The following is a 16,552-nucleotide window of genomic DNA, read 5'->3' on the forward strand; positions in this document are numbered from 1 at the left end:
TAAAAAAGCATTTTTACATGAAGTCATATTTCACATTTTGTTAATACTAATGGGACTTCTTCCTTCCTGCGGGATCTCATTATTTAATAGTTTAATACTTTTCTTTTTTTATAAATGTTACATTGCACGTGAATACCAGCGCCATGGAGATTAGCTTTAATGTTCCCAAATTCTACATTACTGTTCTCCACACGGAATTGTGCGTATAGGTTAAAATAAGAAATATACTTATAGATATATATATATATATATATATATATATCAATTTCAACATCAGCTCTAATCATTCAAGAAACTGAGTGATACTTTTTACCATTATTAATATTGGAGGAAAACAACGGGAGCTCAATGGCCCATCTATAATCAAGAAAAAAAAGATAACCTAACGGTAACACCCCCCCCCCAAAAAACTCTAAATTCTTAAATGCACGTTTACATTTAGCAAGCATATGTCAGCCCAGAGTCACTGTTTCCATGTCTAAACCACTACAAGTCTAATAAAACCAAAAGGAAAACCTCTAATTGACATTAGTACTGGTGATTGCCACAGCAGAAGCTCATCATAGCCAATGTAGTACAGCCAGCCGCGTGAGGTCTGCTTTGAGGTCTCTTTTCCGCTGACATATGAATATATATAATATTGTATTATCAACTTATGTATCTTAGCAGGAGGTGACCATGACACACAGTGCAAAGAATTACACCCTCCTGCAAACAAAACAACAGATATCTCTGAAATTATATATATATAACTATATATATATACACATACAAATACACACTATATATAATGGGAACTCACGGGTCTTTGTAGTAAAGCGCGTTTAACACTAGTTTATCTATCAGCACGGCCAACGTTTCAGACCACCTCCGGTCCTTTCTCAAGAAATGCCAAATAATTACGCTCTTTCATTTAAATTCAATAGAAAAAAAATATTTAGAGTTTTTAAAGGGTCACTCCAGGCATTATATGCTGGGAGATTCCTTTAAATGTACACGGTGTCCCCCTTGCAAAGGCATGGGGGGATTCTGCAGAATGCCCTAATATGCCTTTGTTCCCAACTATTTTCTGTGCAGGAGATGTGTTTGGCCCGATATACTTACCGCCAGTCTACTCCTTTGTTGGCTCAGCAAACATCTCCCCACTGTATGTGCGAAAAGCCATCCCACTGATGTTTATAGAGGCACTTCCCAGCTACTGATTGGCTGCTTGAACCAGCCAATCAATGTCGGGAATTATGAGACGACAGAGGAGGCGGGGAGCTGCAGCTTCTCCCAAAGGTACTTCTCCCAAGTACTTAAATATACATTCTTCTTTGTTGAGACTGAAGATGCGTGTGTGCTCAGCAATGAACATGAAACAGTGTCAGGCTGAAACATACAGGGATAACCATTATGGGGAATGGAGTTGTATCCACAGTTACTTACTATATACTCGATGTAGTGCGTTGGGATAGGGAGGTGTGAGTTGTGTACCATTTATTCAGTAGTTAAGTTAGGTGTTTTGCTTACAACAATTAAAAAAACAAACACGTTTCACTTTGATCGTCCATGCTGCTGATCACAGCGTGCTCCATTGCCCTGACTTGCTGATCGCAGCACCTGTGACCAACCTGCGGGGTCAGAGGTCTCAGGAGGGTCTAGATAGACCTGCAGTGTTCACCAAGCCAACACTTTGGGGGAAGTTGCTTTAGATAGGGCAAGGAAAAGCAGTTTTCTTGTGACCGCAACAACGTAACCAATAATGATTTAATATTCACAATAAGATTACCGCTAGCGTAACATACTTCAAACCCTTATTGCTATTATTCCCATTGATTCGGACACAGAGGTCTCCTCTCTTTGTTAACCTTGACTTTTATTGCACTCATAAAGTGTAACAATATAAACCCTTTAATAAATGTGTAACTACTCCAGATGTACATTTGGCCCACCCGTCCTTTTAAACAAGGATATTTGCTGTTATTGACATTAGAGGGCAAATTATTCTTACATCCCAGATATGGAGTCATCCCTATCACCCCCCTTATGGTCATTATTAGTCAATAACCTCTTGGAAACGTAAAGTTCTATTTATTGCAGCGCCTCCGGGAACGCCGAGCTGTCAAACCATTCGACTTTTTTGATGTCACAGATCAGAAGGCAGAGCGGTAACTGACAGGTATTCATTCTCAAGAGGTTCATCCAGAATGCTGACAATTTGATGGACAGGCGGCCTAACATAGCGGGCCAATCATTAATATCACATAAGTCAGGGGGGCCATTGACTCACTTTCCTTATTTCATGGGGTTCTAAAAGTCAGTCCTCATATTCTTTTTCTAAATATTGCAGGTTTTCGGGATCTAGAACAGCAGACGCTTGTTTCGAGAGCAGAGATTCATCTGACACAAGCCATGTGGCCACAGGAGAGCCACGAGACTATGTCCATATTGCGCCTATGATCCGCCATGTCCAGTTATTGCCCAGGGCCATTATAGGGTAATAGACTTAACCCTTTAGGTAATGCACTACAATCATATAGTAGGAGAGGTCTGCTATACCTTGACCAAAAATGATTTAGTAACCTTTTTATTTTCCTGAAAACATTCCACGATCGTTAACCCTGGGCATTAAAATCTTAAAGCCAATTGATAAATTCCTTCTTTATCATATATGTCACACTCGGTTCCAACATACAGAATGTTACAAGTTTTCATTATTTGTGTTTTAAAAGCACATCATTCGCCTGGTGCAACATGTATCAAGTTAAATAAATAAATAATTTTAGCGAATAAACCGGAGTGACTCTGGATTAAGGTGCTTACGCCCAGAGAGGAAGAGCTGGATTGGCCCGGCAGAACACTGGAACCAAAAACCCAAAATCAGATATGTTTCAGGGGAAAAATCAGAATAAACAGAGTGCTTACGAGAAGATGGATAAAACGCATGAAATCAATGAAATTTCCTTTTAAGGAGAAAACATTATCAGGGTTGGATACACCTGTGCATAAAAACCTGCTCAACCAATCACTGGTATCAATATTATGAATACATTAAGGATGCCGTGACTTAGAAACATAGAATTTGACGGCAAACAAGAACCATTTGGCCAGGGCAGGACTGGGGATAAAAAAATAGGACCTGGCACTTTAAGGCCAGCAGCCCTCTAGTGACATCATATGGATATGTGCGGCCGCATGTTATGTTTTGTGCTCATGTAGCATGTGGCATATCCAGCTTGCGGCCGCACAACGTTGGGCAGCGGATCGAGTGTGCCAGGTAGCCAGTCCAGGCCTGCATTTAGCCCATCTAGACAAAAAACAAAAACTGTCTGCGCTTCTTACCCTAATAAAGTTGGCAACAAATATATAAACATAATATAAATGAGAGGTTTTGGTTACATGAATTGGCCAAAGCATAATTAAGCTTACCCGCCACGTCAAGGCACACTCTCAATAGGGTGAGTACCTACTCTCACCTCCTACATAGTGGGCACACAAAGCAGTATATACTGCTACCAAAACCTTATTAATGTGTTGGGGGAGGTGCAATTAAACCTCCTCCCATCTAGTTCTGCAGTAAAGACCCAAACCTTAACCAGCCGTTGGGCTCGTCTTAGAGTAAAGAGCCGTATGCCTGCCCCATGCATGATTAAATTCTCATACTGAGTTAACCTTAAATATATAAAATAACCGCATTAAAAATTAAACAAATGTCAAGCATTTCCTTATATGGGCATAGCGGCAGCGGACTACGTTAGCCCATACATATGAAAGCTGTGCCCAGCTATTGGGGAGCTTGGAGCTTGAAGATATTAATTTATTATAATTTTTGTTATAATTGGTGCAGATTAAGGTAAATATGTTTTTTTTTTTGCATTTGATGATATTCCGTGGCATTTCACAGGATTGTCTCATCTGCACTTCACTGGCGGGGCAGGAAAAATGGCTGATTCATTAACTGAGCTGATTTCTTCTGGTCGTAGGAATAACCGAGAATTATTGGGCTGGTGACGGGAAAACACCACGACTTGGGGCAAATAGCGATGGATTTATGGTGACCATTACAGAAGGAAATTGACATTTCTGATCAATAACAGGTCTTACGCTGTGTACATTATATATATTATCAGTGGCATATTATAGCCCCATCAGAGCTGGGGTGGCAGTTCCAGGGGACCGCAGGCATTCTGCCGGGGGCAAAACACTCCTATTGGGAAAGTGATTGTTAGCTCACGGTATACAATGTGAACATTACACAGCTGGGATACTCGGTGAACACTAGACCTCTGTGACGCCCTCCAAACATTCAGAGCTCCTAGAAAAAAAGGGACTTGAGGGGAGGAGGGAGGGACACATATTTGGAGCCCAAACAGGGACTGGGTAAACTAATCAGGGACACATGGGAGTAATGCTGACCAGGGTAAGGGGCATGCATCGCCTACCTTTAGCAGTTATTAATAATTTAAGCCATAAATGCCATGATTATTGGTGACACGTGACCAGATGCGGGCTCCGCAGTCTACCTGTACAGGTGCGCACCACGTGACTGACTGAGCATGCCTGCCACCTGCGTCTGATTGGCTCCCTTCTCATCTGGAAATGAGCGCGGGTCCGTCACGTGCCTCTAAGAGGTCCGGGAGCGCGTGTGCTGCACCAGCCCGTGGATGCGAGAGGCGGGAGCGCGCCTTTGCCTCAAAGGTACCCACGGAACGGAGGGGATATTGCGGAATGTACAATGGTGCCGAGTATGGTTAAAAGAGACTGTGTGGGCGATGCGCAGTCACATGGGCTGCAAGCAGCAAGCAAAGCAAACCACTCTCCGCACTCTAATCCCGCGGAGAGAAAGAGCAGACCCTACTCCCAGTGCTCCCCGTCCTGTGGAGAAAGAGCGCTAATTTAGGGAGACACCCGAAACTTGCGAAGAGAACACAACTCTCAGCACCCCAATCCTGGGGAAATAGACTGGCAGGTCCAGCACGGAATTCACCACCACAGAACTCATAATACCACAAGTATACCCTGTACAGAGAGATCATCACCCCCAATACTCTAATCACACCCTGTGCAGATAGATCATCACTCCCAATACCACCATCATACCTTGTGAAGAGATCACTACTCCCAATACGCTAATCATACCCTGTGCAGAGAGAGATAACTACTCCCAATACCACCATCATACCCTGCGCAGAGATCATTACTCCCAATACCACCATCATACCTTGTGAAGAGATCACTACTCCCAATACGCTAATCATACCCTGTGCAGAGATCATTACTCCCAATACCACCATCATACCCTGTACAGAGAGATCACTACTCCCAATACTCTAATCATACCCTGTGCAGGGATACCACCACTCCTAATACCTCCATCATACCCTGAGCCCTGTACCTCCAGTACTCCAGTCCAGCCATGTACAATGAGACCACTACCCCCCAATACTCCAAGTCTTCCCTGTGTAGACACCGCTACTCCCAGTACCCATATCCTACCCTGTGCAAGGGGACCACTACTCCTATTAGTCCTATCCAGCCCTGTGCAGACACCACTGCTCCCAGCACTCCAGTCTTAAACCGATTTCTAGAAATTGCATCCTAATCCTGTTTAGCGGAGAAGACGAGATGTACTAAGAGAGGGCAGGTCCTTTTACAGTGCCCTTATTCTGCCCCTGAAGGGCAGGTCTTGCCACAGTGCCCCCTATTCTGCCCCAGAAGGACAGGTCTTGTTACAGTGCCCCCTATTCTGCCCCAGAAGGGCAGGACTTGTTATAGTACCACCCCAGTTGTGCCCAGGTCCTGTCCCCAGGGGCATCCCAGTTTTGTTCTGAGCACAGCCCACTTCCAGCAGGAACACCTTATCTCATACTGGGAGGACGTCCCAGTTATTTCTACGCGACAGCCTCGTCCTGCAAGTGATCGAACGGGGAAGCCGAGCCTCCTTCACCCGGTTTCCAGCGAAGGGAAGGCAGCCTTTACCGGCGTGCAGGGGCAGAATCGTGTGAGTAGCACCCGGTCATTAACAGCCCTTTCCTCCTTCCAAGAGCTGGCAGCGGACAGCCTCTCTACACTCACCCCGTCCCTCTAACAGGGCACCCGGACCCTATCCAAAAAACCAGGAGCTGTCACGTGGGATATGCCCTTTAAACTGGGACTCAGTTCTCTGCGCTGATGAGTGTGCACTCACCCCAGATTGAGGTATGTGGCTGTTTACTCTGCTTGTTTTAGGAATGGTTTTTAATTAGCATACAGGGGCAATTCATCTCATCCAATGTAAGATTGGGTTTAGTGAATAGCAAATAGGTCATGGCTGTACTTGCCAGGACTGAAAGACAGAGAGACCTAATTAAGTTGCATTTCCCAGTTTGGAACTGGGTAGTGCTGGTGCTCAGACAATACTTGGGTATCTCCTTACACAAGGAAACAATACTCAGAGCTATTTCGTTTCAGACCCCCCTCCCTGCCCTCAACCACCAAGAAAAAAGACAAACATTCTTCTCTTCTTAATTTCTGTAGCAGGTGTGTGCAGGTTGGGATAAGTATTAAAACTTTTTTAAGTATTTAAGAAAAAGTAATAATTTAGGAACACAGCTCCCCCCCCCCCTTAGCCAAAGAGCTGCAGCGTCTCTTAATGTCCAGATCTTCCTAAAAGAAAGGACAGCTCCTGCTTAGCCAGGTATCCAGGTTAGAAGGGGTTACAGGTGGGAGCTCTCTGTAAGAGATATATGTGTCTTTCCTGGTAGCGTGGATCACCTATAATTCTCTTATTCCTCCTCAAAATACATGTTGAAATATAATTTTAACTGTTTCATTGCTGGGGCAGATTCCAGTCTTTATGAAGCCCCTACAGGGTATCCAGTGCCCCATATTTCATACAGAGACTGCATTGTGGTTCGATTCTGTTGAAAAGGGGCTCTTTGGGGCTGAGAAACCCCTTTCTTGGAAGGATGAGACTGATATTAGTGTTGTTAGGAAAGGTATTATTCTGTCTGTCAGAGCCATCAGGTAATTGTTGTATGGTTGGATGGAGCAGGGAATTCTCAAGGGGCTTTTACAGTTATTGAGGTAATTCCTTTAAGTGAAAATTAAAGAGCTTGTTTGGGGATTGAAGGCATTGCTTACATTGCTTACACTGGGGCTGTTTGCTCAGTATGATTGGGGTCAGGACTCTTGGGAACACTTTCTCCTGTATTGTGCAAGTGTTTCCAGAGCCTCCTGAAAGGACTTTCTTTGGTGATAATGATGCCTTTATTGGCTAAAAGAACTTCAATAGATTGCAAGCCTTTGTGATTACTTAGGTCTCTTCTTCAGAGTACTAAAAAAAAACCACAAGTCAAGATAAAATCCCAGAAACAGTCTCTTGTAATAACTACACGTGAAAATGCTTTAGAGCTACCCCACCCCCACAGTCTTTATACATTGTAATACATTGTCTTTAGTCGGTAATGTAGTGTAGAATATTAAAAACAAATATATTCTTATCACACACTATATGGATAAGGATAACGTTATAGATATACGTACATGACAAGCATTTCGTTATTCTATATAATGCTGTTAACCTTTGAAATGCCAACACCATGCAACAGTTGGTAGTTGGTGATGAGTGAGTTAAATGCCCACCTGACACTCCAGGGTTTGAGTAACAGCTTTAGATCTGTCTTTTGCTTTTTTGTGTGATTAGTCTTAATATCCTGTTCATAAAAGAAGTGTGTATAAATAATGGTTGTCAATATTTATTAAAACATTTCTGTTGATAAACATCCTGCTGGGATTAATTCCCCTTTTTTTTGTTTGTTACAATTTCCCTGATAAGTCTTTTTTTTTCTGCCAAGTGGGGGGACTTAGTTTATGTGAACTGTGCAGGGAGAGCAAACATTCAAGTTATTGATTTACAGGTATTAATGGTTTAAGTAACTGAAACAGGGAACTATATATATATATATATATATATATATATATATACATACATATATACACACACACACATATAGATATATATACATACACATATATATATATATATATATATATACACACACACATATAGATATATATACATACACATATATATATATATATACACACACACACACATATAGATATATATACATACACATATATATATATATATATATATATATATATATATATACACACACACACACACATTTATATATATATATACATATATACACACACACACACACACATATTATATACATGTATATATATATATATATATATATATATATATATATATATATATATATATATTTCAATTACCTTGTTACAGTATCACAGAAAACCTAAGATTTTGGAGGCTTGGATAACACATATTTGATCCTAATAAATGTTAAATATGGTGTGATTTGTTGGCATATTTTAGTGTTTAGGACAAAAATGATGTCTTGTGCTGGATCCAATTGACTGTAAATGGAAGTGTTACATGCATTGTATGGAATACCCATCATATTGTTCTGGCTGGAAGTTCCTCCTGGATGCACCAATCAGCACGGACTCCTCTTGTTAACTCCTGAACTCATTGGTTGCTAGGCAACCACAAAAAATGGCAGTGAAGAAGATTCATGGGGTTAAGGAGAGGAAATATGACAGGAGCTCAGGGGAGAGCCTGGCAAATGCCGTTTCTGGAATGATTAAGCTCTATTTTAGAATCTGATTCAGAAGTTTGGAAATTAAGACGTGTGATTAGGCTGCCTTGAGTGCCTTCACAACGCTCTCACACTCCGCAGATGTGAAGGTCCCTCAGTCCTCACCGTCTAGCGATGTTTCAACATGTCAACATTTGGCCACTTGACAACTTGGCGAAAGCAGGTTCGTCCGCAAAAAAAGAGCAAACTCTTTAGCTAAATTGTTCTAAAATAAATCCTTCTCCGTTCGAAGGGAACTGGTGTTATTTTACAGCCTGTTGGCAAGCCAGCGGAGCTTATCAATGGACTGGCTCACTGGAGTATTCCAGCGTTGGGAAGGAACACATATCCAGCGGTGGCGATAGGAACGCCAAACCTATACGCCATGGCGCTGGCGGGAGGATAAATAATTGGGAACTAAAGCCCTGAAACTAACAGACCCAAAAGAAACTAAAACCATAAACTTTATTACAATGTCTATTAAAATATTCCTAAAGGTGGGAAATATACAGCATAAAACCCTAGGATAATTTTGGAGTATGATATTCAACCATAATTATCCTTTATTGAATTGGGATTTTTAAGCGAAGGGGCGTTACAGGTAGGATAGTTCCACGTCCCCCTATTCAAGGTACGCAGGTTAGAATCCAGAGACTATCATGGTTTAGTGAGAGGTGGATATTATCCTAGGATTCTAGGCTGTATATTTCCCACCTTTAGAATTTTTTTAATAGACATTGCAGTAAAGTAGGTGATGGGAGCATCAGATTCATGACTTGCTGAGTTCAGATCCCATCCAAGGTCCGCGGAGGATCTGACTCTGTAGGGAATTCCAGCAAGACTTAGGTAGACAATACTGCAGGTAACAGGTACGTCTTATATTATATTCTTGTTTCTTCTCATATCACAACATTCTGCTGAAACTAGTACCTTAAAGCTGAGTGGGTTAATTGGCTTAAAGGGTTAAAGCTGAGCGTATCCGTGTGCTTAAAGCCGAGCGTGTTGATTGGCTTCCGTGAGCTGCCCTCGGTCCCTGCTTGACATCAGACATTGTTGTGAGTTCTTGGGCTCAGGTGCACTCAGAAGCTGGGAAGATTTAGCAGCAGAGATCCACCAACGATCTCAGGTTATGTTTAATGAATTCACAAAGTGGATTTTGCTCACTAAAAGGGAGAGCTGGCACGAGAATGGAGATTTCAGTTCACCAACTTCATTATAGAGGTCCAACCCTAGGGAGGTTTTGCGGAAGGAGAGCTTGGCTGGCCCTGGATAATGCTTAGTTAAATCAGTCAGTTCCTCAACTGGACAATGCATTATGTAGGACCATGTCAGCCATTGTAGGTGCATCTTCCAAGGGATCAGGCCCAGACCAGCCATCTGCCAAATGCCAGGTGGGTCGGTGGCTTTCTGCTCCAGGGGCAATTGGGTTCTGCCGAGTGCGGCCACCAGCTTGACACAAACTCTCCTACCAAATCCCACTTTAGTGAATAGACCTCAAATGATACTTCCATTCCTTTAATGGCTAGTTTGGCTGCAAGACACCCCTAACATCATCAGGTTTAGATTAAGTATCACATTTTATTGGTGTGGGGGGACAACCGGCTTCCCCCCAGAACGCTTATATTAATAAACCCAAAGAAGCGTCACCCCCCCCTAATATATTATTACACAGCCAGGTCGGAGGAGGTTAAAATACAGGGGTGTGCTAAACCCTCGCTGATACTCCCATGGGCACGGCGAGCAAACAGGTTGCCAGGCAACAGCCCAGCAGATAGAGGGAAAAAAAGACAAAATATCACCGATGATATGGGGGAGGACAAACAATTACATGCCCCATTTAATAGTAATCAGTGTTTTAATGTATTAAATGATAGTTGTTATTTTCCCCCGTTTGTGAATCATTTAAATGCAGATTATCGTCGGCATCTTCATCAATTCCTGAAAAGCACTGAATTATAACAGACTTCGTCCCGTTAATCTGCGAAACGGCAAATTTGATTCAATTCAAGGATTTTCTGTGCTCAGTGCTAGAAAATGTCACCGACGCACTATTTCTATTATTTACGAATATTTGGGAACCGGAGCGACTGGTGGTTTTTCATCATTAGCGGATCTCCTGCATTATTTTGGAGGGTTATATGGTCCAAAAATCCTGAAACTCACAAATAAATCACATTTCTATTGTATATAACAGCTAAGGGGGGCGGGAAATCCGCTGTTCTAGGCTATTTTCTTTATTTTGGAATAGTTTTTAATGGACAACGAGTCGGAAAAAAAAACCCCAATGCGGTCGGGTCAACTCAAGGCAGATGAAGTGTTAGCTCCTACGTACTACTCAAGAATATTAAGATGCATTGCAATGATAAATAACGGGTGAGGGGGGTTACCATGGTAAATATGTTGTGCTTTAACTCAAATCCTAATTAACACTTTTTGCAACCATTCCTCTTGTATCCGAACGGTAGAGGCCATTCGTTAATCGGTTGATACGTTTTGTGAAGGACCTTTGCGTTAACAAGAGGGTGATAGGTAAATGGAACAGCCTCCCAGCAGAAGTGGTAGAGGGTAATACAGTGAGGGTATTAAACATGCATGGGATAGGCATATGGCTCCTGAATCTAAGACGAGAACGACGACTGATTAAGGTTTGAGTCTTTACAGCAGGAGAAACGGGCGACTAGACGGGGGCCGGATGGGGGCCGACCTGCGCCAAATTCTGTGTTTCACGCTAACGTTTAAATCAAAACATTTGTTTATTCTTTGTAAGTAGCGTGTCTGCCTTAAAGATGTCCTTACAGACTTTGGTACTTTTAGTAAGGGTTTTACCCCTCTTGCCCCTGTCCCCTGACCTTTCGCAACGTGAAGGTCTCCAGGAAGGTTTTATTTAATGTATCTTAAAATAATTCTGTTTAGACAGTTTTCTGTAAATTAAACTACGGTCCTCTTTATGGTTTATTCATTTTCTACAGATGTACTTTTTTTTGTACTCTATGAAGGAGGGGCCTGAGACGTGGGGTCTGAGTTATGGATTTAATTAATGCACATTGGCAAGCGGGTCCTGATTTGCTGACGGAGCGCTCAAAGCAGCGGACAAAAGCACTTTAACATTCGCAGAAACAAATTGATTGAGGTCGCACGAATGCTCCGGCGCATCGGGCTTGGTTAAGACCCTGAAGACAACAAACCATTTGTCTTAAAGAGCAACACTTCTCAGGGCACCATTAAGATGATTTTTTTTTTAACCCTACGTGATGCTTACTTTAATTTCCGAGTTACATTAGCCTGTTTCGTTTTAATAGGACAGGCTACATCCATTGACATGACTGCAGAATAGGTGGGATCCGGTAGTCAAAATCTCATTTCTACTAGCCCTTCAGGCTTCGATGTTGTCATTTGCAAGTCCATCGAGTTCAATTCCGCAGATCCAGAAGAAGGCAAAACCCCCCCCATTGAATTGATTTCCAAGTGTGCCTAAAAATGGGGAAGATGTATTCTTTATTCGAAAATCTGACTTCTCACTGGATCATCAAGCTAGGACTTCTCGTTAACCGTTCCTTATAGCCGTTCCAACCCTGTATATGTTCCTTTGCTAAGAATAATAATAATCCGGCCTTTAAAGTCGTCAATTGAATTTCATAACACAATCTCTGTAGCTAGCGGATCCCTATCTGTCGTCTGGAAAAATGCTAAGAAGACCGCTGAGCCTTTCAGCTCCCCCAATTGATCAGCAACTTTATGATATTAATGGTAATATCTTTGAATAAAAATAGTGAAGCACAATAGCCGTCCCTTCAAAGAAAAGATAACTGACAGCTGTAGGTTTTTAGATGTTAATGGAAACGTATATTAAATTCTGCGTACTATACAATTTATATGCCCATTTAACAATCCACTGCAGTATAGGGTTGCGATGTTACAATATATCCAGATCTCCGGGGAGAATCTCTCCAATATTCTCTGATTATTATTATTATCTTTTATTTATATAGTGCCAACAGTTTACGCAGCGCTTAATACAATACATATATTCAAGGGGTCTGACAAGAACGGACAGACTAAGACAAACCGATACATTAGGTGGAGAGAGAGCTCGGCTCGCAAGCTTGCAATCTAGAGGGATGCGGCCAATTAATTAGAGAGGGCTGTAAGTAGCAGCTTATGCATTATCCATAAATACGTAACATAATATCATTAAATGAAAGTGTGCGATCATGTGGCTCTTATGTGTAAAGGATGCTGCCCTACTAAAGAACTTTGATCATTCCAACTCCATTTTTTTGGTGGTGACATAAACTGAGGGACTTGGGCAATCCCCCGCAATCTTCGTGGATAAAACAGCCCTACGGTAATCCCTTCATATAGAAATTAAATATACGGTTCGTCAACGAATGCCGTAGCCCTGAGATGGCAGGATTATTTTAATAAAGATGAAAAAAAAACAATTGAATTCATTTTGAAATTCAAAAATAAATGATGTTGTCACAATTACAGCAGTATGGAAATGCAGCCGATTTGAATGTTTCCATGCATTTTTGACATTTTTGTTCCGTAATCACGGGCCAAATGTCAGGGAGATGAATATCCAGCGTTTCAGAAACAGTTATGGCTACGTACATAGCAATTGACATTAACTCGCGCAAATCACTGGCGTGACATTTCCCTTTAACGTCCGATGAAGCCGTATTACGTCTCAGCGTAAAGATGTGGTTAATTTATCAAAATGCTGCGCGGGAGGAGAGGGCATGAAGCTCTTTTCAGTTTTTGTTATAATGTATGTGAGGAGTGTAATCATGAATTACCGATTCCACGCTGTGACAATTTCAAAGAAAAAGGAGAGCCTTTGGATGATTTATTTCCCTACTGTTTTTCTTCCTAATAAAATAGACGGTTTCTCACCGTTCGGTTCTTTTCGATCACCGCCTCCTTTTGTATGGTTCTGGAGCACGGTTCTGGAGCACGGTTCTGGAGCACGGTTCTGGAGCACGGTTCTGGAGCACGGTTCTGGAGCACGGTTCTGGAGCACGGTTACCCTTTTTGTGTTCGTGAAAACATTTATGTGAATCTCAAAGTAATACACCGAAGAAGAACAATATATTGTGGTGGTGAATCACTAGGGTCCATAGGGTGCGAGGATGTCTTACGAAGCACAAATTATACACATTTATAGTTCCTACTCTATAAATACTAACCTTTTTTTGGTTATTTTTGCGTTTGTAAAGGATATAAAAGTGGTCCCAGTCAACGTTCTGGACCCAGTGCTCTAGATCAGCTTGCTTTGAACATATCTACAATGCTTGACTGTTTATGGAGTTAATGAGGCAGCTCCCTAGCACAATAATGTGACCCTTATATTAACAAATACAAGTAGGTTATTATGATTAAGCCGATCAAATTATATAGTGGGGTTGAATTTGCAAAAATGGATTGCTCACACCTGCATACATGCGTAGGACACGATGACCAATAATATATACACTTGGCGGCATTGGGATTTTTGTCACTAATAAAAAATGAAAGGCCCTAAATATTATTTTGTGAAGTGCTGGGAGAGACAACATGAGCTCAAACCAGGCACGAAACCAATGGCTCACCCAGTCGGGGATCTGAGATGGTGGATGGTAAGGAGGATGAGATGGAGACAAGGTCCACCTTCTACCTTTCAACCTTTGGATACATCTCCAGATGGACAAAAGTGTATAAGGACCTCTGTATTTAGTAAGTGAGCCCTGCTCAACTCATTCATGGAGTAATTGTACAAATAACAATTGACTTTACTAACCATTGTACAGGTTTCATCCTGAAAAGGTTGAGGGGTTTGACCAAGAGAAAAAGGTATTACCACATACTGGTTTCTATGATAAAAAGGTACTACCCTTGCTTACCATTCTCTAGTTCCCCGGTTCCGTAAATCAAACTGATCAAGCAGGTAAACAGGCTGGATGTATGCGAGCGCGCATAAGCTTTGGGAAAAGGCATGCACATTCTCGTGATGCATTTTAACTGATGGCTACGAATTTAACCCAGCCATCCCCAGACATGCAGATGGTTTCTGAGACAGGCTTCACTGGTTATATCACAAAAAAAACCATAGAAACATAAAATAATTTAAACACATAAAGCGATTTAACAAAGTACAAGAGGGAAGTTTGTTTCAAAAGAGGAAAAATGTAAGAACAAGAGGTCGAGCGGTCAGTTAAGAGGGTTATCAGACTCGACTAAAGACGAATGCCCTCGCTTAGTAATACTTCTATTCAAAAATCTGTTGTGAACTTGCATGCCCTCTCCTATAACTATAATTCCACACTATAATAAGTAAAATAATGATAAAATAATTAAATAAAAAAGGTGAGGGTCTCTACATCCTCCTATTAGCTAATGGGGGGGGGTGATGATTGCCCACCTCTTCCCCCCCCACCACTATTATGAGGGGTATTTGATAAACCTGGGGGTTAATATGTCTGGAAGCTAAGTGAATACAAGTGGGCTTTGGGAGTGGTAGATGGGTAGAACCCAGAATAGTTTAATACAGTGATGGTATTAAACATACATGGGGCAGGGATATGGCTCCTGAATCTAATACGAGACCAACGACTGGTTAAGGTTTGAGTCCTTACATCAGGAGAAACGGGCGACTAGACGGGGGCCGAATGAGTCTGATATGCTGGCAAAATGTATGTTTTAATCTTGTAACAAGAAACTCATATTTTGTAGCAAAAAATTATATTTAGATACTTCCAGTCATGTTAGGACATAAATACAGTTCATTTATAAACCAACAAAACCACATGTTGAGGGAACAGATACAAGTTTGTTATTTCTTTGTTATTTTACAGTTGTGTCCTTTGTTGCTCCCAGCATATTGATTCTTGGGGAAGGATAAAATGAGGTTTGGATTATAACTTGAAACACCTTTAAATGCTCCTGGCGTGATGAGGACATTTAGAAACGCTTGTTGTGAGATCAATGTCGTCGGATTATAACCTTGGTCGAGTGAGAGAACCAGCGGGCTTTTGGAGAGCTCTCGAAAATCAGGTTCTGCCTTCGGATCTTTCACAACCCTGTCTTTTCGTTGAGTGTCTAATAGCCATGTATGGATGCCAGTCCTTACACTATGTGCACAAATGTACTAATCATATAACATAAGTATTTAAGTGAGATCATGCTGGGTCACAGTCTTTCCAGACTGCTCGGGTCTGCTTATTTGTTGTTATTAATGATAATATTTACAATTAAAGAAAACAGCACCAAAGTTAATACAGGAGAACGCTTCTCTACAATGATGGAATACACGGCCTGGAAAGATGGGGCTACAGTAGCCTTACATATGCTTGGGGTTTTAGGAAATACAGACTTGGCTGAAAATATTCTCCTTTAAATGGAGATGCTAATGGGAAATATACCACAGCATTAAGCACATCACTGCCCTGTGTGATGTATATTTAGTGTAAGCATTGATGGCAAGAATGGGCATTTGGTTACCGACTTTCAGCTATTATCTTTTTAATTTTTCCGCTGGAAGAACGGAGAATTCATAGACGAGAAAGGAAGGGATTCTTTACAGTAAGGACAATAAAGGTATGGAATTTACTGCCAAGGGAGGTGGTGTTATAAAACACACTAAATGCCTTCAAAAGGGGTCTGCATGACATACAGAGCTATCAATAGAATGAATATTTTAGAGCTTCTTGATCCAAGGAGAAATCTGATTGCCTTTTGGAGTCAAGAAGGACTTTTTCCCCCCCGATGGCAGAATTCAAAGCAGCTTAATTAGGGTTTTTGCCTTATTTTGGATCAAGAGTTAAGGGTTAAGTAAAAGGGTTGAATTTGACAGACTTAGGTCTTTTTTCAACCTCATGTGCTATGTAACTATGTAATAAAGCAGGAGGAACATGGCAAGGGCTGGATGAGACTGCTGTGAG

At 41.6% G+C, this 16,552-nt stretch overlaps 1 protein-coding gene across 1 annotated transcript in view; it reads left to right on the plus strand.

The window, feature by feature from the left end:
* The first annotated feature begins 5,911 nt into the window (after positions 1-5,911).
* Positions 5,912-16,552, plus strand: part of SHANK2 (SH3 and multiple ankyrin repeat domains 2) — a 164,907-nt gene continuing 154,266 nt past the window's right edge. Inside the window, exon 1 of the mRNA XM_053448763.1 lies at positions 5,912-6,180. The gene's annotated coding sequence lies outside the window, so the exon portion shown is untranslated. The remainder of the gene's footprint in view (positions 6,181-16,552) is intronic.

Source organism: Spea bombifrons, chromosome 10, assembly GCF_027358695.1.
Source record: "Spea bombifrons isolate aSpeBom1 chromosome 10, aSpeBom1.2.pri, whole genome shotgun sequence".
NCBI lineage: Eukaryota > Metazoa > Chordata > Amphibia > Anura > Pelobatidae > Spea > Spea bombifrons.